The sequence below is a fragment of the Martes martes genome (genome assembly GCF_963455335.1).
Source record: "Martes martes genome assembly, chromosome: 1".
Classification (NCBI taxonomy): Eukaryota; Metazoa; Chordata; class Mammalia; order Carnivora; family Mustelidae; genus Martes; species Martes martes.
The window spans coordinates 186,099,171-186,121,892 of NC_137888.1; the positions used below are offsets into that span (position 1 = coordinate 186,099,171).

Here is a 22,722-nt window from a genome sequence, read left to right on the forward strand (position 1 = left end):
TTTAAAGACAACTGAAGTTTGGACAGAATTTTGGAAAGCAAAACAAATTTTAGAAACAGTATATAAAACTATCTAGAGGTGGCATAGAGAAGTTGAAAGGAGGTCAAGATAATTGGAACAGAGAGTACAAAGAGGGGAAAGGGGAGAAAGATGAAGCCAAGAAATGAGCAAGGATCCAAGGCCAACCAGAAGACCTTTCCAAAGTTCAGTGTGAACCAAAGATGGATGCCTGATTTCCCTGATGCTTTTCTCTTACCGTGAGTGGCCACTGAAATATTCTTTATGTTTTGTTGTACCTTGCAAAAAACCCAAAATGATTCTATCATGTCATCTTAGTTTGGATTCTCCTGGAACCAGAACCCAAAGAGAAGTGTTCAAGCACAAGTCACTTGTTTGGGATGGTTATCTTGGGAAACACCAGGAGGAGGTTGAGGAAGTGAGAGGGGTAGAAGGCAGATGGTAAAAAGTGTGTTACCAAGCTTGTTAGCACCTAGGGTACTTGGAGCTCAGTCCTGCTGGGGAACACAAGGATCCCAGGTAGAAGCACCTCTTCAGTTCCTGAGTTACCAACAGTGAAATAGAGGAAGTCTATCTGTTTAACCACCAGGTAGGTCCCTGCTGGTCATTGGTTGAGGGATGCCTCCAGGGGCATGAACTCTCTAGCACTCTGGCTTGGCCCGTGTGCAGGTCAAGGCTTAGCTGTAAATGCTCTCAGTAGCCTTCCACACGTAGTTGAGGTGAGTATGGATGGAAAGAGGGCAGAATACTGAGCGTCTGCTATTTTTTTTTAAGATTTTATTTATTTTATTTATTTAAGAGAGAGAGAATGAGAGAAAACAACAGGGGGGAAGGGAGGGTGGGGGGAGAAGTAGACTCTCTGCTGAGCAGGGAGCCTGGTGTGGGACTCTGTCCCAGGACCCTGGGATCATAACCTGAGCTGAAGGCAGACGCTTAACCAACTGAGCCACCCACCCAGGTGTCCCCCTGCTACACATTTTTCTTTTCTTTTTAAGATTTATTTATTTATTTATTTGACAGAGATCACAAGTAGGCAGAGAGGTAGGCAGAGGTGGGTGGGTGGGGAAGCAGGCTCCCCGCTGAGCAGAGAGCCCGATGCAGGACTTGATCCCAAGAACTTGAGATCATGAACTTAGCTGAAGGCAGAGGCTTAACCCACTGAACCACCCAGGCACCCCCTGTTACACATTTCTAAACATGTTGAAAAGAAAAGTAAGGATACCATTCTTGTAACCTCATTTAACCTTAATTGCCTCCTAAAGATCCCATTTCCAGATATTGTCACCTTGGAGGTTTATTTCAACATATGAAATTGGGCGAATGCAATTCAGTCCATAGCATTCTGTCTTAATTCAAGGGCCCTAATTTAAATGTTAATCTTTTTCAGGCACACTCTCACAGGCACATCCAGAATAATGTCTGGGCAAATGTCTGGGACCCAGTCCTGGACACATAAAATTAATCACCACGGTCTCTGACCCAGCAGCCTTGTGTCCCTGCCAGCATCAACGAAACTCTTGCTGGTTAACCTGTTAACTTGTAGGTAGAGTAAGTTGTCAGGTCCTTCACAGTTCTTGATGATCTTACCAAGTGAACTCAACTGATTTTAAGACTTTTAATAAAAAAAGGAGCCAGAAGCATTCTGTGTGCTTTTACTTTGTGCTTGTCAAATACATTGCAGAAATCCTTATACAAAGTAAAATTTTGTGTTTCCTCTAAGATGTTTTAGCCTTCCCAAATTCTGCCGTTGAAAATGCCAGCCCTCTTTTGGAAAATGCCTCTGAACATACATGGGTTACCATAATGCTCGCTTCATGCTTCTCTGTTCTCATTAATGCAAATCCTGTAATCCATCCATTTGTGCTGTCTTATAGATTCCCACATCAGTGGGAAGTATGTAGACAACCAGTATAATTACTTGGTACCACAACGGTTTTAAGATGAAACTATCATCCTCTCCCTTCTTATCTTCCACCATATGTAATTTTTAGAAAAAAATTATTTATTTGAAAGAGAGAGAGAGTGGGTACAAGCAGGGGGAGGGGCAGAGGGAGAAGCTGACTCCCCGTTGGGCAGGGAGCCCAATGCAGGGCTCCATCCCAGGACCCTGAGATTGTGACCTGAGCTGAAAGCAGATACTTAACTGACAGAGCCACCCAGATGCCCCTCACCATATGTCATTAATTTAGCACCCTCTCATTGGGATATTATATGCCAAACACTCTAAAAATCTGGGGACATCAGGATCCATTTATTTTATAGATATATCTTGGGGTACAGGGCAAGACACTGGGACTCTTGTGGTGGAACATGGTCCTTGCCCTCATGGTGTTTACTAGTTCATAGGTAGTTATATTATATCTAGTGAAAACACACAAATATAAAATTGTAAATGGAGTAAATGCCATGAAAGAAAGGTCCATGGGTGTATGGAACACCTAAACAAGACATTTGACTTAGTAAGTCTTTCCCTGAGGCAAAGCTACATGAGAAGCAACCTTCAAAATTAATAAAAATTAAACAATGAAGGGAAAGAGAGAACTCCAGGTATAGGGAACAACATGTGCAACAGTGGCAAGAAAGAGTATGGTGAGGACAAGGGGGAACTGAGTGAAAGCCAAAGTGACAGAAACTGAAGGGGAAGTGTAGTGAGAGATTTGACTGTAACAGAGGTGAGGGACAGAGCCTGTAAGACCTATGAGACATATTAGGAAGTTTTATTTAGAACCTTGTAAAATAAAGCTTTTGTCTCTCTCTGGGGCAGTGTTCAGGTAGACTAACTGCTCATTTTAGAAGATTTGGTCTTCCTAATATCAGGGTTTCTTAAATACGATGTAAACCCTCTACATGCATAGCATTTGTCTGGGCCCCTCTGCATGACCATTATTGGACTTGAGAGCCAGGGGAACCAATGTGAACATGAAGCTCACACTGCTTGCTGTGTTGAGTAATGAAGTCCTTAAGAGCAATATGTGATTCCCACCGGAGGGTCTTATGTAGGTGAACCTGAATTGGCTCCCAGCTTTAAGAGATTCCAAAACTGATAGGAAGAACAGATAGCTCAGTAAGGAGTCGTGGTGAATCATAACAGGCAGTATGAAATCATGATTAAGAGTGTAAACTCTGGAACCAAACCACCTGGGTTCAGATCCTGGTTTTGTATGTATTATTTTCAGGAGATGACTTAACCTCTCGGTTCTAATTTTTGTCATCTGTAAAATGGGATAGGCAGTATTAAGTAGGTAAAGTGCTTGAAAGAGTCCCTGGTAGGCAGTCAGTACTAAACCAGTGTTAGTTATGTTAGTATCATGGTGATCTGGACTAGACAGAGGTTTTTGGCCCAAAGGGGTAGTTGTAAGCCAGAGGAGGAGTCAAACTCAGATGGCTTACGAGAGGCTCTGCCAATGAGCTAACATTCTTTCAAGAGGACTCAAGGACAAAGACAGTATGTCAAAACAAACACATTCAGCAAAAACCTGGAAGTTTGAAAATTAGCATGTCATAAAAACCAAGTACCAGTATGCCTGGGAGAGTGTGTGGCAAGAAGCAGCCAGAGGGGAGCAGAGGAAAGAGGTCCATGCATCTCAAACTCTACCTTCCAGAGAGCAGTTTCCCTGATACACTGTCTCCTTGGCTTGAATTGTCTGGTCTTCTTTGCCTCCCATAATTTAGATTCAGTTAAGTGTTTGCACCAATTGGTATGCGGAGATATAGTGCATCCCCTCCTTAATTGTTTAAACCTATCAATTAGAATGGAGTTGTTTACATACTTTAAAAATAGCCTACTAGGAAAATAGATAAAACATTATCGATAAACTTTATAGATAAAACTTGCAGATGAGCCTACAGCAAATATCATTTTCAATGGGGAAAAACTGAGAGCTTCTCCACTAAGGTCAGGAGCACGGCAGGGCTGTCCACTATCACCACTGCTGTTCAACATAGTACTAGAAGTCCTAGCCTCAGCAATCAGACAACAAAAAGAAATAAAAGCCATCTGAATTGGCAAAGAAGTCAAACTCTCACTCTTTGCAGATAATATGATATTTTATGTGGAAACCCCAAAAGACTCCACTCCAAAACTGCTAGAACTTATACAGGAATTCAGTAAAGTGTCATGATATAAAATCAATGCACAAAATCAGTTGCATTTCTATACACCAACAGCAAGACAGAAGAAAGAGAAATTAAGGAGTCGACCCCATTTATAATTGCACCCAAAGCCATAAGATACCTAGGAATAAATCTAACCAAAGAGGCACAGAATCTGTATTCAGAAAACTGTAATATACTCATGAAGAAATTGAGGAAGATACAAAGAAATGGAAAAAGCTTCCATGCTCATGGATTGGAAGAAATATTGTAAAAATGTCTATGGTACCTAGAGCAATCAACACATTTAATGCAATCCTTATCAAAATGCCATCAACTTTTTTTTACAGAAATGGAACAAATAATCCTAAAATTTGTATGGAACTAGATAAGACCCCAAACAGCTAAGGGAATGTTGAAAAAAGAAAACCAAAGCTGGTGGCATCAAAATTCTGGACTTCAAGCTCTATTACAAAGCTGTAACCATCAAGACAGTATGGTAGTGGCACAAAAACAGACACATAGACCAACGGAACAGAATAGAGAACTCAGAAATGGACTCTCAACTCTATGGTCAACTGATATTCAACAAAGCAGGAAAGAATATCCAATGGAAAAAAGACAGTCTCTTCAACAAACGGTGTTGGGAAAATTGGATAGCCACATGCAGAAGAATGAAACTGGACCATTTCCTTACATCACACACAAAAATAGACTTAAAATGGATGAAAGACCTGAATGTGAGGCAGGAATCCATCAAAATCCTTGGGGAGAACACAGGCAGCAAACTCTTCGACCTCTGCCACAGCAACTTCTTCGTAGACACATCACCAAAGACAAGGGAAATAAGGGCAAAAATGAACAATTGGGACTTCATCAAGACAAAAACCTTTTGCACAGCAAAGGAAACACTCCACAAAATCAAAAGACAACTGACAGAATGGGAGAAGATGTTTGCAAATGACATATCAAATAAAGGGCTAGTACCCAAAGTCTATAAAGAACTTATCAAGCTCAACACCCAAGGAACAAATAATCCAATCAAGAAAAGGGCAGAAGACATGAACAGATATTTCTGCAGAGAAGACATCCAGATGGCCAACAGACACATGAAAAAGTGCTCCATATCCCTTGGCATCAGGGAAATACAAATCAAAACCACAGTGAGATACCACCTCACACCAGTCAGAATGGCTAAAATTAACAAGTCAGGAAACAACAGATGTTGGCAAGGATACGTAGAAAGGGGAACCCTCCTACACTGTTTGTGGGAATGCAAGCTCTTGCAGCCACTCTGGAAAACAGTAGGAGGTTCCCCAAAAAGTTGAAAATAGAGCTACCCTATGACCCAGCAATTGTACTACTGTGTATTTACCACAAAGATACAAATGTAGTAATCTGAAGGGGCACGTGTACCCGAATGTTTATAGCAGCAATGTCCACAATAGCCAAACTATGGAAAGAGCCTTGATGTTCATCAATAGATGAATGGATATGGGGCACCTGGGTGGGTCAGTGGGTTAAGCCTCTGCCTTCAGCTCAGGTCATGATCTCAGGGTCCTGGGATCAAGTCCCACATCAGGCTCTCTGCTCAGCAGGGAGCCTGCTTCCCCTCTCTCTCTGCCTGTCTCTTGGCCTACTTGTGATCTCTCTCTCTCTGTGTCAAATAAATAGATAAAATCTTTAAAAAATTTTTTTAAAAATTAAAAAATAGATGAATGGATAAAGGAGATGTGATATATATACACATATATATGTATATATAGAAATATTATGCAGGGGCACCTGGGTGGCTCAGTGGGTTAAAGTCTCTACCTTCAGCTCAGGTCATGGTCTCAGGGTCCTGGGATCGAGCCCCACATCAGGCTCTCTGCTCAGCGGGGAGCCTGCTTCCCCTTCTCTCTCTGTCTGCCTCTCTGCCTACTTGTAATATCTCTCTCTCAAAATAAATAAATTAAAAAAAAAAAAGAAATATTATGCAGCCATCAAAAAAAGAAATCTTGCCATTTGTTAATGAAGTGGATGGTACTAGAGGGTATTATGCTAAGTGAAATAAGTCAATCAGAGAAAGATAATTATCATATGATCTCGCTGATCTGTGGAATTTGAGAAACAAGGCAGAGGATCATAGGGGAAGAGAGGGAAAAATGAAACAAGAAGAAATCATAGAGGGAGGCAAACCATAAGAGACTTATAATCTCAGAAAACAAACTGAGGGTTGCTGGAGTGGAGATGGGTGGGAGGGATGGGATGGCTGAGTGATGGACACTGGGGAGGGTATGTGTTGTGGTGAGCTCTGTGTATTGTGTAAGACTGATGAATCACAGACCTGTACCCTTGAAAAAAATAATACATTAAATGTTAAGAACTAAAAAAAAAAAAAAAAAAAAAAAACCAAAAAAAACCACCCCAGAATATCCAGGAATAAATTTCATCAAGGGATGAAAGATCTACCTGTACAGTACACTAAGAACTATAAGATACTCATGAAAGAAATTGAAAAAGATGCAAGATAAATGGAAAGATGTTTTATACACATGGATTGGCAGAAATAATATTGTTAAAATGTCCATATTATTCAAAGCAATCTACAGATTCAAAGTGAACTCTATCAAAATTCCACTGGCATTTTTTTCACAAAAACAGGAAAAAAAACCAGTACTTTGTATGGAACCACAGAAGACTCCAAAGGCCAAAGCACTCTTGAAAAACAAAAACAAAGCTGTGGATATCATACTTACCGACTTCAAACTATATTGCAAACCTATAGTAGACAAAACAGTATGGCACTGGTATAAAAACAGACACACAGATCAACAGAAGAGAACAGAGAGCCCAGAAATAAACCCACACGTATATCACCAATTAATTTATGACAAAAGAGCCAAGGATATACAGTGGGGAGAGGATAATCTCTTTAATAAATAGTAAAGAGAAAGTTGGACAGTCACATGCAAATGAATGAAATTGAATCACTGTCTTATATCATTAAAAAAAGAACCTCAAGATGGATTAAAGACTTCAACATAAAGCTTGAAATTAAATCTTAAGTGAAAACACAGGGAATAAGCTCCTTCACACTGGTCTTGATAATGCCAGAAGCAAAGGCAACAAAAGCAAAAATAAATAAATGGGACTATATCAAAATAAAAAGCTTCTTCATAGAAATCCATCAAAAAATTATAGACAACCTATGGAATGGGAGAAAATATTTACAAATACTATATCCAATAAGGGGTTAATACTCAAAATATATAAAGAACTCCTACAACTTAACACCAAAATAACAAGCTGATTTAAAAATGGGCTGAGGAACTAAGTAGACTTTTTTTTTCAAACAAGACATCCAAATGGCCTTTAGGTACATGAAAAGGTGGTCAACATTACTAACCATCAGGGAAATGCAAATCAAAAGCATAATGAGATATTTCACACCCGTTACAATACCTAACATCAAAAAGACAATGGATAGCAAATGGGCTAGGATGGGGAGAAAATGGAAACCTTGTGGACCGCTGGTGGGAATGTAAATTGGTTAAGCCAGTTTAAAAACAGTACAGAGAGTCCTCAAAAAAGTTAAACATAGAACTACCATATGATTGAACAGTTCTACTTCTGGGTATTTATCTGAAGAAAATGAAATCACTATCTCAAAAAGATATCTGCACTCCACGTTCACTGCAGTATTATTTATAATAGCCAAAACATGCAAACAACCTGAGTGTTCATCAGTGGATGAATGGATAAAGAAACACACACACACACACACACACACAGACACACACACACACACAGGGGACTATTATTCAGCCACAAAAAAAGGAGAAAATCCTGCCATTTGTGACAACATAGGCAAACCTCAAGGGCAAGTGAAATAAGACAGAAGAGAGAGAAAAATACTGTATGATGTCACTTAAATGTGGAATCTACAAAATCTTAACTCATAGATACAGAGAACAGATCGGTCATTGCTAGAGGTGAGGATGGGGGCGGTGAAGGAAATGTGTGAAGGTGCTTTCCAGTTATAAGATAAGTAAGCCCTGGAAGGTAGTGTACAGCATGGTGACAGTTAACAATAATGCATTGTAGACTTGAAAGTTGCTAAAGGAGAAGATCTTTAACATTCTTATTAGAAGAAAAAAATGTGTAACTATGTGAGGTGACTGATGTTAAATGAACTTATTGTGGTATGTATATCTACCACATCTTATCTTGTGCTAATACCTTGGAACTAATGTCATATCATATACCAATTATATCTCAGTAAAACTGGAAAAAGAAAAGTAAAAAAAGGGCACCTGCGTGGCTCAGTCATTAGGCATCTGCCTTCGGCTCGGGTCATGATCTCAGGGTCCTGGGATTGAGCCCCATGTCGGGCTCCCTGCTTAGTGGGAGGCCTGCTTCTCTCTTTCCCACTCTCCCTGTTTGTATTCCTTTTCTCGCTGTCTCTGTCAAATAAATAAATAAAATCTTTAAAAAAAAGGTAAAGAAAAAAGAAGAAACCTTACAGATGAAACTCACTGAATAGATGATAAAAATTGAGAACAGACAGGGGTTAAGTCATTTGCCCAAAGAAAAACATACATGAACAGGAGTTTTAGCAAGATTAGTGAACAGATGGCTGGCCCCAATGCTGTCACTAAATAGTTGTAGCTCCTTTTGCAAGGTTTGCATCCGTAGGGTTTATATCTGCAAAATGGGATCATAATTTCCTATTCTCTAAGAATCTCACCCAGTTATTACGGGTATCAAATGATATCAAATACATTGTAAAGCACATTAAGATGCTTTGGAAAAACAGCAAGAGGTTTCTGTGGCTGAGAGGAGTGAGCAAGAAGGAATGGCAAGGGAAGTGGTCCTAGAGGGAGGCTTTATAAAGCCTAAGGGGAAATAGCTAGAATTTTAGATGTATTCTGAAGAAGGTAAGGCATTCTTTATCATTAGCTGCAACAGTGCTGTATAACAAACCATCTCAAAACTCAGAAGCATTTTTTTCTTGCTCACGTATCTGTGGGTTGGCTGGTGATTAGCTGACCTAGCCTGGTTTGGCTCCTGGCTTTGGGTGGGGTTCCAGTCTGTTTGTCCTACCTTTCATCCTCCTTTAACAATGAGGACATGCACAACTCCACAGGCACACTTCAAGATATCTGCTCACATCTCATTGCTAAAAGCAAGTCCCATGTCCTTGTTACAGGATGGAGACATTGACACTGCTTTTAATGCAACCAACCGCAAACCCACACTGCAAAGGGTATGAATAAAGGGAAGAGTAAGGAATTGGGGACATTAAATCTACCTCTCATATCTAAGAAATTATTGGGGGTTTTGTGGAAGAGGGATATGATTTACTTACATTTTAAAAGAACTGCTCTAAGTTCTCTGGGGAGAACAGATTCTAGGGGGACAAAGGCTATCTGTTAGGAGGCTATTGTTAAACCTTGCTTTTGTCAGATTTTAAATTTGTTTTCAGCCTCAGTTAGGTACAAAATGCTCTCGTGCTCATTCTTAATTTGAATTTTGTTTTAAGCCTAAACAGCCAAAGGCAGCAAACATCGTTCAAGTTATGCTTATTGGTTTTTGTTGTTGTGTTTGCTTTGGTTTTGGTAAGGTAGTGAATCAGAGGTGTTCTAAGCACAGGTTCTGAGGTCTGACACACCTAGGCTGTGAACCACAGCTCTCCCAGTTAGTGGCAGCGTGACCATGGGTAAATTACTTGACTTTTGTGTGCTTTGGTTTTCTTTACTGCACAAAGAGATTAATAATAATAATAACTCCTCACTCAGGGTTTGGTAAGAAGATCCAATGGGATAATGTGTGCAAAGTACCAACTTAGTGCTTGGCCCATAAAAAGCAATTAACACACAGTAGTTGTTACTATAATGAATATATTTATACTTCAATATTCACATTATTTTAGTCAAATTACAGACAATAAAAAACTATAGGAAAGATGGTCATATTATCATAAGTGTATCACAGACCAGTTCTAGATAGCTTCAGAATCAGTTCAATTATGAAATCTTTTCAGAGCATAAATAAATCTGTAAATAAAGATAAAACTAAGTGAGTTAATATCTGTCTCTACAACATTATAGTATAAAAGAGAATATATCTTTCCACTTGAGGTTGAGACTATCATTATCCTTTGTTGAAGCTTCTTCCTTGCAAGATATATGCTTGTTTGGTTTGCAAAAGAATGAGCTTTAGAGGGGTGACTGGGCAGGTGTCAAGCTGGGAAAAAAAAAAAAAAGGAAAGAAAGGAAGGAAGGAAGGGAGGGAGGAAGGAAGAAGGAAGAAAGGAAGAAAAAAGGAAAGACAGAAAGATCCAGCCAAAACCAAACTAGTTTCCTGGAGAAATAATATCAAAGTTTGAAGTGATCTGATTATACAGATAAATCAATGGAAATGAGACAAGGTATACTCCGGTTATGTAATCTTCAAATTGCTACCTGTCATTGAGCAATATAAGTGGGGTTGCACAGGCAGAACGGGAAAAGGAATTCAAGTTAACCATTGTGTGTGCACTTTCTGTTCCCTGGATGGGAATTATCAGCCAAAGGGGGATTTCAACCATCTTCCTGTCTTCTTCCATTGTAAAGTGTAAAGAATAAGTATATGATTTTTTTAAAAAGATTTACCCATTTATTTTAGAGACAGAGAGAGCAAGAACAAGTAGGAGAAGGGGCAGAGGGGGAAAGAGACTCTCAAGCAGACTCCCCACTGAGCAGGGAGTCCAACATGAGGCTCAGTCCAGGACCCTGAGATCATGACCTGAGCTGAAGGCAGACACTCAACTGACTGAGCCACCCAGGGATGCCAAGCATTTGCATTTTTAAAAGTTCAATAAATATTTGTTGAAAAGTCTGATACTGTGTGAGGTGCTAGGGAGCAAGGACAAGATTACTGCCCTCGTGGGGTTCCCAGGATAGAGGGAACCACAAACAGGAAGGTGCGTCTGAGTCCAAGGCTGTGCTTTTTGGGTAGGGGAGTCCATGAGAACACTTTGCCTAATCATAGCTTGAAAATCCCATATATCTTCAAATCAGTTTATAGTATTAAATTAACTTACCAGGAAGCTTCAGGGTGTGATGAAAGGAAAACAGGTTTTAGAATCAGGAAGATTCGGCTTTAAAGCTCTTCTGTCACTTGCTAGCTGTGTTTCTTGGGCATCTAACTTCTGAGCCTCTGTTTCCTCATTGCAAGCATGAGGACAGTAACAGCATTTGCTCTATTGGATAATTACGAGAAACAAAGAGATAAGGTATCCAGACTACGGGAAGTATTCAGGAGAGGAGAGCTGTCAAATATGAATGCATTACTGACTTAGGGTAGTGGAGAACACTAGGTATTACTGTCAGCCAGTGTTGGTCAGTGCAATATTAATATGTTAGCTGCATGACCTTGAGTCAGTTACTTAATCTTTCTTTTTTTAAAAAAAGATTTATTCATTTATTTGATAATACATATTCTCCTGAAGTTGTTTCAAAAATAAAAACAGAAGGAAAACTTCCAAAGTCATTCTATGAGGCCAGCATTATCTTGATCCCTAAATGAGGCAAAGACCCCATCAAAAAAGGATTAAAGACCAATATCCCTGAAGAACATGGATGCCAAAATTCTCAGCAAGATCCTAGCTAATAGTAACCAACAGTACATTGTAAGGATTATCCATCATGACCAGGTGGGATTTATCCCTGGGATGCAAGGGTGGTTCAACATTCGTAAATCAATCGACATGATGGAACACATAAATAAGAGAAGAGACAAGAACCACATGGTCCTCTCAATTGATGCAGAAAAAGCATTTGATAAAATACAGCATCCTTTCCTGATTAAAGCTCTTCAGAGTGTAGGGATAGAGGGAACATTCCTCAGTTTCATAAAAACCGTCTATGAAAAGCTCACAGCGAATATCATTCTCAATGGGGAAAAGATGAGAGCCTTTCCTTTAAGATCAGGACCATGACAAGGATGCCCACTCTCGCCACTATTATTCAATATAGTACTGGAAGTCCTAGCAACAGCAATCAGACAACAAAAAGAAATAAAATGTATTCAAACTGGCAAAGAGGAAGTTAAACTCTCTCTCTTCACAGATGACATGCTACCTCATGTGGAAAACCCAAAAGACTAGACCTCCAAATTTCTAGGACTCATACAGCAATTCAGTAATGTGGCAGGAGACAAAAATCATGCACAAAAATCAGTTACTTTCCTATACACTAACAATCTAACAGTAGAAAGAGAAATTAGGGAATTGATTCCATTTACAATAGCACCAAAATCCTTAAGATACCTTAGAAAAAAACCTAACCAAAGAGGTAAAGTATCTGTACTCTAGAAACTAGACAACCCTTACGAAGGAAATTTAAGGAGACACGAAATGATGGAAAAACATTCCATGCTCATGGATTGGAAGAATAAACACTGGTAAAACATCTATCCTGCCCAGAGCAATCTATACTTTCAATGCCATCCCAATTAAAATACCAATAGCATTTTTCAAAGTGCTGGAACAAACAATCCTAAAATTTGTATGGAACCAGAAAAGACCCTAAATTGCCAAGGAAAGTTGAAAAAGAAAAACAAAGCTGGGAGCATCATGTTCCCTGATTTCAAGCTGTGTTACAAAGCTGTAATCACCAAGACAGCATGGTACTGGCACAAAAACAGACACATAGATCAATGAAACAGAATAGAGAGCCCAAATGGACCCTCAACTCTATGGTCAAATAATCTTTGACAAAGCAGGAAAAAATATCCAATGGGAGAAAGACAGTCTCTTCAACATTTGGTGTTGGGAAAATTGGACAACTATATACAGAAGAATGAAACTTGACCATTCTCTTACACCATACACAAAGATAAACTCTAAATGGATGAAAGACCTCAACACGAGACAGGAATCCATCAAAATCCTAAAGGACAACATAGGCAGTAACATTTTCAACATTGGTCACAGCAAATTCTTTCAAGACATGTCTCTAAAGACAAGGGAAACAAGAGCAAAAATGAACTTTTTGGACTTCATCAAGATAAAAACTTCTGCACAGCAAAGGAAACAGTCAACAAAACAAAGAAGCAACCCATGGAATGGGACCACAGATAAAAGGCTGATATCCAAGATCTACAACAAACTTCTCAAACTCAACACCCAAAAAACAAATAATCAAGTCAAAAAATGTGCAGAAGACACGAATAGACACATCTCCAAAGAAGACACACAAATGGCTAACAGACACATGAAAAAATGTTCAACATCATCAGCCATCAGGGAAACTAAAATCAAAACTGCAGTAAGATACCACCTTATACCAGTTAGAATGGCAAAAATTGACAAGACAAAACAGCAAATGTTGGAGAAGTTGTAGAGAAACTGTTGGTGGCAATGCAAGTTGGTGCAGCCACTTTGGAAAACAGTGGGAGGTTCCTGAAAAAGTTAAAAATAGAGCTACTCTATGACCCAGCAATTGCTTTACTGGGTATTTACCCCAAAGATACAGATGTAGTGAAAAGAAGGGCCATATGCACCCTAAATTCCTAGAAACAATGTAAATAGCCAAACTGTGGAAGAGGCGAGATGCTAAATGGATAAAGAAGATGTGGTCTATATATACAATGGAATATTACTTAGCCATCAGAAAGGATGAATACCCAACATTTGCAACAACGTGAATGGAACTGGAGGAGATTACGCCAAGTGAAATAAGTCAAACAGAGAAAGACAATTATCATATGGTTTCACGTATTTGTAGAACATAAGGAATAGCATGGAAGATACTAAGAGAAAGAAGGGAAAAATGAGGAGGGGAATCAAAGAGAGAGATGAACCACGAGAGACTACAGACTCTGGGAAACAAACTGAGGGTTTTAGAAGGGAGAGGGTTTGGGGATGGGTTGGCCCAGTGATGGGTATTAAGGAGGGCACGGATTGCATGGAGCACTGGGTGTTATGTGCAAACAATGAATCATGGAACTTTACATTAAAAACTAATGATGTACTGTATGGTGACTAACATAACATGATAAAAAAATTATAAAGAAAAGGTTTATTTATTTGAGAAAGAGAGAGAACGTGTGTTTGGGAGCATGTACATGAGCAGGGGGAGGGGCAGGGGGAGCAGGAGAGAAAGAATCTCAAACACACACCCTGGGCATTGCAGAGCCCCATGTGGGGCTCCAGCTCAAGACCCTGAGATTACCACCTGAGCTGAAACCGGATGACTGAGCCCCCCAGACGCCCCAGCTACTTAATCTTTCTAAACCTTAGTAAAATGGAAATAATAATAAAATCACCAATGATAGTAAGTGCCTAGTAATTAATAAGCCCTCAGAAAATGTTCAATGTTGTTATTGTTTAAATTATCGAAACTATTTGCTTTATACCTGACACATGATAGACCCTTGATGAATGGTGTCTATGTAATGATTATTATGATTATTATGATTAATGGAAATCACCCTATAAGAACACCTGTGCTAAGGAAGCACCGTGCCTGAAGTTTTATCTCAAATCCTGGGTTGGAGGAAAGCTTTTGGGCTTGTCATGGTGACACTCATTCAAGCATATCTATTATACATTTTCTGGCAGTTACTGAGATTTATGTTCTACCCCGGGGACGGTCATTTATAGAGCAGAGGCCAAGGATCTGAAGGATGCTGTTTTGGAGGTAATTTATGGATTGGAGCCGAGGGTATCAGTACCTGGTGGTTTTATGTGTAACTGCATTCACATATAAAGCCATAGGGATAATCAGGTCAATTACACCCACAATCCAAGTGCCAAACATATCTTTTGCTTCAATTATCAGGATATTTCAGATGAAAATGATTGAGGCCCACATTGTCTGGGTAATTGCTTCTCTTCTAATGCCTTCCACTCTGTGAAGACAGGCCCAGGCTAAACCTTAGGTAACTTTTGACAAAAGATGCTAAACTGTTTCCTTTCATTCTTGGGGTCTTGGCTACACACATTGTCAAGAAATAGTACAGCTTTTCTCCCATCATTAATTTGTAATTCAAAACTCTGGGTCTCATCCTTAGCCTTTAAAATACTCCAGGAAAGCACTTGTTTTCAGGACAGGTGTCTTCCTGTTATAGATACCATGGGGGTGGGCAGGTAGGAAACTATGGACTTGGTTTCAGGGGATTTCAGTCCTAACTTTATGGCTGCAAATCATTTAACATTTCTGCTTTTCTATTTTAACTGTAAAATTGGGAAAAAAGTATCTGCTTTGTCTTCTCTCATCATGAATGTGAAAGAAGCTTTTAAACTAAAATATCTTGTAAATGACAGGATTTATATTAATGCCTTTATTTTTGATGCCTTATGGAATGGTTGTGGCATTGTCGGGCCATCACGTTTTTAGCTAATGGATTTACAGACAAGAATATTACATCTTTAATTTTTAATATTATATTACTTCCCCCAAATTGGCTAAAAATTAGGTAACTATACATGTTGATGCTATACTTTCAACATTTGCAGTTTACTGGTATTGCTACTAAAACCTTGTTGAAGGCAACTTGACTTCGATGAATGCTCTTTAAACAATGGATGGCCACTGATATTTGAGGCATTGTCCACAGGGTTTCTAAAAGCATTGAATGCACGCAAGTAATTACACAAGGAGACACTGCAGTTGTCAAGCTCCCACACACACATTTGTCTCATCCTCCTCCCAAAAGCACAATACCACATCCAGGATGGGACTGGAAAGGTCACAGCTTCCTTTACAATATGCAATTAAGCCACCTAATCATGCATATTGCTCCAAATCAACATGTTCAAGATTATAGTATTGAACCCAGCACTGAGCAACTCCAGCCATATGGGAATCAGATATCATATTGCAATTGTTTCCTTGGCATGCTCCATGGCAGCTCACCCACCATGTTGACATTTTAGGATGGAAAACACGTCACAGTCCAATAGGATTTAGCTGTGACTCTAACATGCAATCACGATGACTTACTAGCCAATTAACACAAGTAGTTCATTTCAAATGACGGACTCCCAAATGCTTGCTCTTACAGATTAAATGCTTCTGGCCCCGGCCCTATACTTTTCGTGGAAGGGAACTGGTTCCCGGGCCATATTTGGAAGGCTCATGAAATGTTCTTTGTGAATTTTACCAAACATGGAATGACATTTCAGTGTTGACATAGGCAGTGGAAACTTACATTTAGATACACTCCCACACACATCCTTCTGACACAGTAGATCAGACCAGATGTGTTATTCAAGTACTCATGACTGGGCAACAACTTTCATTTGTTTCAGCCTTCCTATTGATTCTTCCTGTTTTTTAGAGAAAAACTGGTTCTCTCCTGGGGAAGAGTGCACTACTCTCTTAGAGCCTGCAGTTAGAGGATAATAACAATGACATTAATGACTGTTAAGTGTTTATCGTGTGACATGCACATAATTTATGTCATTGAATTCCCATGTTAATCCCTGAGCTGGATGCTACTGTCTTCTGTTATATCAACTCATGGATCAACAAGCTAGATTATTATGTCTTTAATTCATAGCGGAGGAACAGTAGACTAATAGGATTAATGACATCTCTGGGGTTATTATAATAAGGAAAATGAAATTTCAGGTGACGATCTGGCTCATAGTAATCAATGTGACAAGAGTGGATTTACTTTATCTCTAGAGTCACATAAGTTCCAGAACTGAGAATTTCCAAGCCTCACCACCATTGCACCAATTTACCTAAAGGATAGGTCATGGAATTGAGGTTCAAATCCATGACCATTTTACTCTAAAACCTGTGTGTTTCCTATCATACCACCAAAGCAATATCAAAGCACATCCCACAAAATACAAGTTCCACCAGAGACTCCATGAGGAAAACAAGAGTCTGCGATCAAATGATTTTGGGGAATGATATCTACCTGTCTCCTCTGAATTCACAATAAACAGCATATTCAATGCCCTGAAGAGTTCTCTAATAGAGAGATGTTTGTTTAATCAGATTTGTTGTAACTATTTGTCCATAACACTTTTTAAATAAAATGTGATGCTTGTTAACATTTCATGTAATGCCTAATTTGCATTGCACAGAGTAGAAAGATTATACTAGATCCCACTGTAAGACTGACATCCAATGTGGCATATCTAGGGTCATTGTAATGAGGAAAATGAAATTTCAGGTGAGGATCTGGCTCATAGTAATCAATGTGACAAGAGTGGATTTACTTTATCTTTACAGTCATCTAAGTTCCAGGACTGAGAATTTTCAAACCTCACCACCATTGCTCCTGTATATGTTTAAAGACACCTGATGCTCTGGTTCAGGGGATATTCCAACATGGAGAAAAAGTGGGACCTCTCATCCTGAACAAACTGAAAATCAATGACTTGATTTTCAATCACTCCATAATCTAGAGGGACAGGTGAATCCAGAAAAATCACAGTCAAGTTCTGCTTACTTGGAGCAGAAGTTGATAGAACCATAATTGGTGTAAAGATAGAGTAATTGGGGTGAATTGCTCGAGGCTGAGTGTGGAGTAGCAAGAGAGTGAGTCACCTCTGGGTGCCACAGTATTGTGGGGGCACATGGTCATGGGCTTCACTTGCAGGAACTGCATTAGGTTCTCACAGCGCAGATCCAAAAAAGATCACCTTGTATCTCTGGGATAGAAAGGATGAGAGAATCATGAAATAAACCCAAAGCCTTTTCTGCAACAATGGCTTACTCTCCAGAGGAAAAGACTTTTCTGGAGCCTTATATCATCTGGGATCTCTCTCTCTCTATATATATATATCTACATACAGCCATAGGAAGATCATACTAAAGTTTCAAAAACCAGAGACAAAGAGACACCCCCTTTTTTAAAATTTTTAAATTTTTAAAATTAACATATAATGTATTATTAGCCCCAGGGGTACAGGTCTGTGAATCGCCAGGTTTACACACTTCACAGCACTCACCATAGCACATACCCTCCCCAATGTCCATAACCCCACCACCCTCTCCTACCTCCCTCCCCTTGGCAACCTTCAGGTTTTTTTTTTGTGAGATTAAGAGTCTTTTATGGTTTGTCTCCCTCCCAATCCCATCTTGTTTAATTTATTCTTTTCCTACCCCCCAAACCCCCAACGTTGCATCTCCACTTCCAAAGAGATACTCTTAAGAAGAGCCACAGTTGGTGGGGGGGAGCCCCACCTTACCTATAGAGTAAAAAGGATAAGAAATATGACATACTTCTTGTTAGAAACCCTGCAAGTCAAAAGGGAGTGGAATAAAATGTTTAAATGTTTCAGGGGGAAAAATCAGCTAAGAAGTCCATAACCAGGAAAATTATCTCTCAATAGCAAAGGAGAGATTAAGACTTTCTCAGACAAACAAAATCTGAGGAGATTAATTTCTAGCCTATCTGACCTACAAGGAATATTAAAAGAAGTTCATCAGCAAGAAGGAAAATAATATAGGTCAGAAAGAAGAATCTACATGAAGAAAGGAAGAGAATGAAAGAAGAAATAAATGAAGGTAAAAATACTTTTTCTATTTTTGATTGATCTAAGAGATAATTTTAATAGCAACAATGTATTAGAAGATTACAGTATGTTGATGAGTGAAATGAATGACAGCAATATCATAAGTGACAGGAGGGGAAAAATTGGGAATACTCTGTTATAAGATACCTATACTATCTACACAGTGATATAAGTGTTATTTGAAGCTATACTTAGATGAGCTAAGGAGCCATATTGGAAACCCTGTGACAGTAACTAAAGCAAAATTTAAAAAAATTCATATGCTAGGAGATAAAAGGAATCATATATTAATGTTCAATTAAACAAACAAGAGGGAAAAACAAGGACAAATACAATGAATAGAAGAGTTATAAACATGGTAGATATTAATATAAATGACACAAATGCACCAATTCAATAACAGAAATTGTCAGAGTGGATAAAAAGCAAACAAACAAGGCCCAAATATATGTTGTCTGTAAGAAATGTGTTTTAAATATAAAAACTCAAATAGGTAGGAGGAGGAGCAAGATGGTGAGGGAGTAGGAAACGTAAATTTTGTGGGTCCCAGGAGTTCAGCTAGATAGTTATCAAACCATTCTGAACACCTACAAACTCAACAGGAGATAGAAGAGAAGTAGAGCAGCTATTCTGTGAACAGAAAATTGACCACTTTCTGAAAGGTAGGATGTGCGGAAAAATGAATCTGAGGTGATATACAGGAAGAGAGACTGCGGGGGGAGGGGCCAAGCGGTAGAGCAGCAGAGCACAGAACCCGAACTTTCAGAAGTCTGCTCCACTGAGGGACATTGCTCCAGAGGCTCAGTGGGGATGTGGAGCCCTTGCAGGGGCAGTGTGGTCTCAGGTCCCATGGGGTCACAGAAAGACCAGGGGTGCCTGAGTGTGGCAGAGCTCCCAGATATCAAAGCAGGGAAGCCGGCTGCAGAGATGGAGCCAAGGAGGAGGCTCTCAGCTCAGGGTTACCTTAAACTGTGATCCCAGGCACAGTTGGGCCACTGCTCTTCCAGCAGGGACCCCACAAGTGGTAGATCAAGGGAGACTCACCTTCCTCCCCAGGAGGAGCAGCATGGGAGCATGTGGCAGGAATCTGCTGGGGTTGGAGATTCCAAATGGGGTTGTGCGTCAGAGATAGAAACACTCGGTCACAGGCTGGGTGACCACAGAGCGTGGCTGGAGACCAGGGAGATGGGAGGGATTGACTGCTTTTCTCTGAGGGCACACTGAGGAGTGGGGCCTTGAGCTCTCGACTCCTACATGGAGGGAGATTGGGAGACCGCCATCTTCATTCTCCACCTCCAAAGCTGTACGGAAAGCGTTCAGGGAACAAAAGGTACAAGAGCGAAGAGGAGCAGGTTACTTAGCCCCGTCCCTGGCAAGGGCAGCACAATTCCGCCTTGGGCAAAGACATTTGAGAATCACTGCCACAGGCCCCTCCCCCAGAACATCAGCAAGAACATCCAGCCAAGACCAAGTTTATTGATCAATGAGAACTGCAAAACTTCAAAGCAAGGGGAATACAGCACATAGAATTCATGGCTTTTTCCCCCATGATTCTTTAGTCTTTCAAAATTACCTTTTTGAATTTTATATTTTTCTTATTCTATTTAAAAATTTTTTTTCCTCTTTCCTATTTTAATCTTTTTAAACTATTTTATCTTATCAAAGCTTTTTAAAAATTCCTTTTTAATTTTCATTGTTATAGTCATATTCTATCCCCTCATTGTATTTAACTTTATTTGTTGTATACATATAAGTTTTTTTTTCTTTAAAATTTTGGGATACAGTTTCTTCTAACAGATCAAAATATATCCTAAATCTAGCATATGGCTTTGTTCTAGTTTCTAGCCTGATCACATCCTCTCCTCTTTTTTTCCTTTTTTCAACCAACTTCTTATCTTATCAATTCCTTTTTTAAAATCTTTAAAAATTTTCATCTTACTGTCATATTCCATCCCTTCATTGTGTTTACCCTTATTTTTGTATATATATAAGTTTTTATTTCTTTAAAATTTTAGGAGGCATTTCTTCTAACAGACCGAAATACACCCAGAATCAAGTGTGTGGCTCTGTTCTATTCGCCAGTCTAATCATATATATATATATATATTTTTTTTTTTTCTTTTTTTCCCTTTCTTCTCCCCCTGGTATCAGGTCTCTTCTGATTTGGTTAGTGTAGATTTTTCTGGGTTGTTAATACCCTTTTAGTATTTTTTTTTCTCTAATTCATCTATTCTTCTCTGGATAAAATGACAAGGTGGAAAAACTCACCTCAAAAAAAAGAAAGAGGCAGCTAGGGACCTAATTGATATGGACATTAGTAAGATGTCAGAACTAGAGTTCAGAATGATGATTATAAAGATGCTAGCTGGGCTTGAAAAAAACCATAGAAGATACTAGAGAATCCTTTTCTGGAGAAATAAAAGAACTAAAATGTAACCAAGTTGAACTAAAAAAAGCTATTAATGAGGTGTAATTAAAAATGGAGTCTCTTACTGCCTAGATAAATGAGACAGAAGAGACAATTAGTGATATAAAAGACCAAATGATGGAGAATAAAGAAGCTGAGAAAAAGAGAGATAAACAACTACTGGACCACGAGGGGAGAATTCAAGAGATAAGTGATACCATAAAATGAAACAATATTAGAATAATTGGGATCCCAGAAGAAGAGGAAAGAGAGAGGGGGGCAAAAGGTATATTGGAGCAATTTATACTGGAGAACTTCCCTAATTTGGGGAAGGAAACAGGCACTGAAATCCAGGAGACCCAGAGAACCCCCCTCAAAAATCAATAAAAATAGGTCCACACCCCGTCATCTAATAGTAAAACTTACAAGTCTCACTGACTAAGAGAAAACCCTGAATGCAGCTTGGGACAAGAGGTCTATAATATACAATGGTAGAAATATTAGATTGGCCACAGACCTATCCACAGAGATCTGGCAGGCCAGAAAGGACTGGCATGATATATTCAGAGCACTAAACTAGAAAAATATGCAGCCAAGAATACTATATACAGCTAGGCTGTCATTGAAAATAGAAGGAGAGATAAAAAGCTTCCAGGACAAAAAAAATTGAACAGAATTTGCAAACACCAAGCCAGCCCTACAGGAAATACTGAAAGGGGGGTTCTAAGCAAAGAGAGAGCCTAAAAGTAACAGACCAGAAAGGAACAGAGACAATATACAGTAACATTCACCTTACAGGCAATACAATGGCACTAAATTCATATCTTTTAATAGTTACCCTGAATGTAAATGGGGTAATGCCCCAATCAAAAGAGACAGGGTATCAGAATGGATCAAAAAACAGGTTAACCTAAAAAATAGGTTAAAAGTAAAGGGCTGGAGAAAAATATCCCCTGTTAACCCTGATCTAAGGAAACCTAGGGGAGCTATATTAATTTTAATCAGAGTAGAGAGTGGGCAGCGAGGAAATGTCCAGAAAGGGCAAGTCAGCAATGGCAGAGGTTCATCCTGGGATGATTACAAACTGGCTGCAGAAAGAAAATCCAATTCCTTTCCCACACTGCAGTAATGTGATCCCCGTGACTTGAGGCTGACCCAACTCCTCCCCATGGAGGTCTTCCAGATGCTTCTGTGGGTTTCAGCTTTACCCCACATCTCCACATCACAACCCATTCACATGACAAACATTGTCCACTGCCATCCATGTAACCTTTGTAACCATGTAACCTTTCCTTGGTTAGTGGTGATGGGAGTGGTGGTGGGGAGGAGGTAACATATAGCTCTCTCTATTATTTATTACCTTGAAAGTCGGGTTTGGATCTAAGTGCTTCTAAATGAATGTCTCAATTCAAGTCTGCTTTAAAAATCCTACTTCCTGAGGCAATACAGATGCCTTTGACAGTCAGGAACAGGAAGTAGGAGGGGCAAGAATTTTCTTGCTCCACAGGTATTCTGTCTTTTCCTTTCTTAATGGTAAAATAAACTTATTCCCTAAAAGTTATCTGTGATAGAAGTGTGTTGTGCCCTATTCTGTCTGCGGAAATAGTTAATTAGCACCTTGTGAAAATAAGCCCAGGCTTTGAGGACAAGCAGCATGGTGGGACACTGGATGGGGGGCGGGAGTCGTGTGGAAAGT

The 22,722-nt window shown here is 39.4% G+C and overlaps 1 pseudogene across 1 annotated transcript in view; it reads left to right on the forward strand.

Moving 5' to 3' along the window:
- The first annotated feature begins 1,821 nt into the window (after window positions 1-1,821).
- Window positions 1,822-22,722, forward strand: part of LOC308348716 (cadherin-related family member 3-like) — a 75,565-nt pseudogene continuing 54,664 nt past the window's right edge. The window contains exon 1 of the transcript in view: window positions 1,822-1,911. The product of the transcript in view is annotated as a cadherin-related family member 3-like (transcript). The remainder of the gene's footprint in view (window positions 1,912-22,722) is intronic.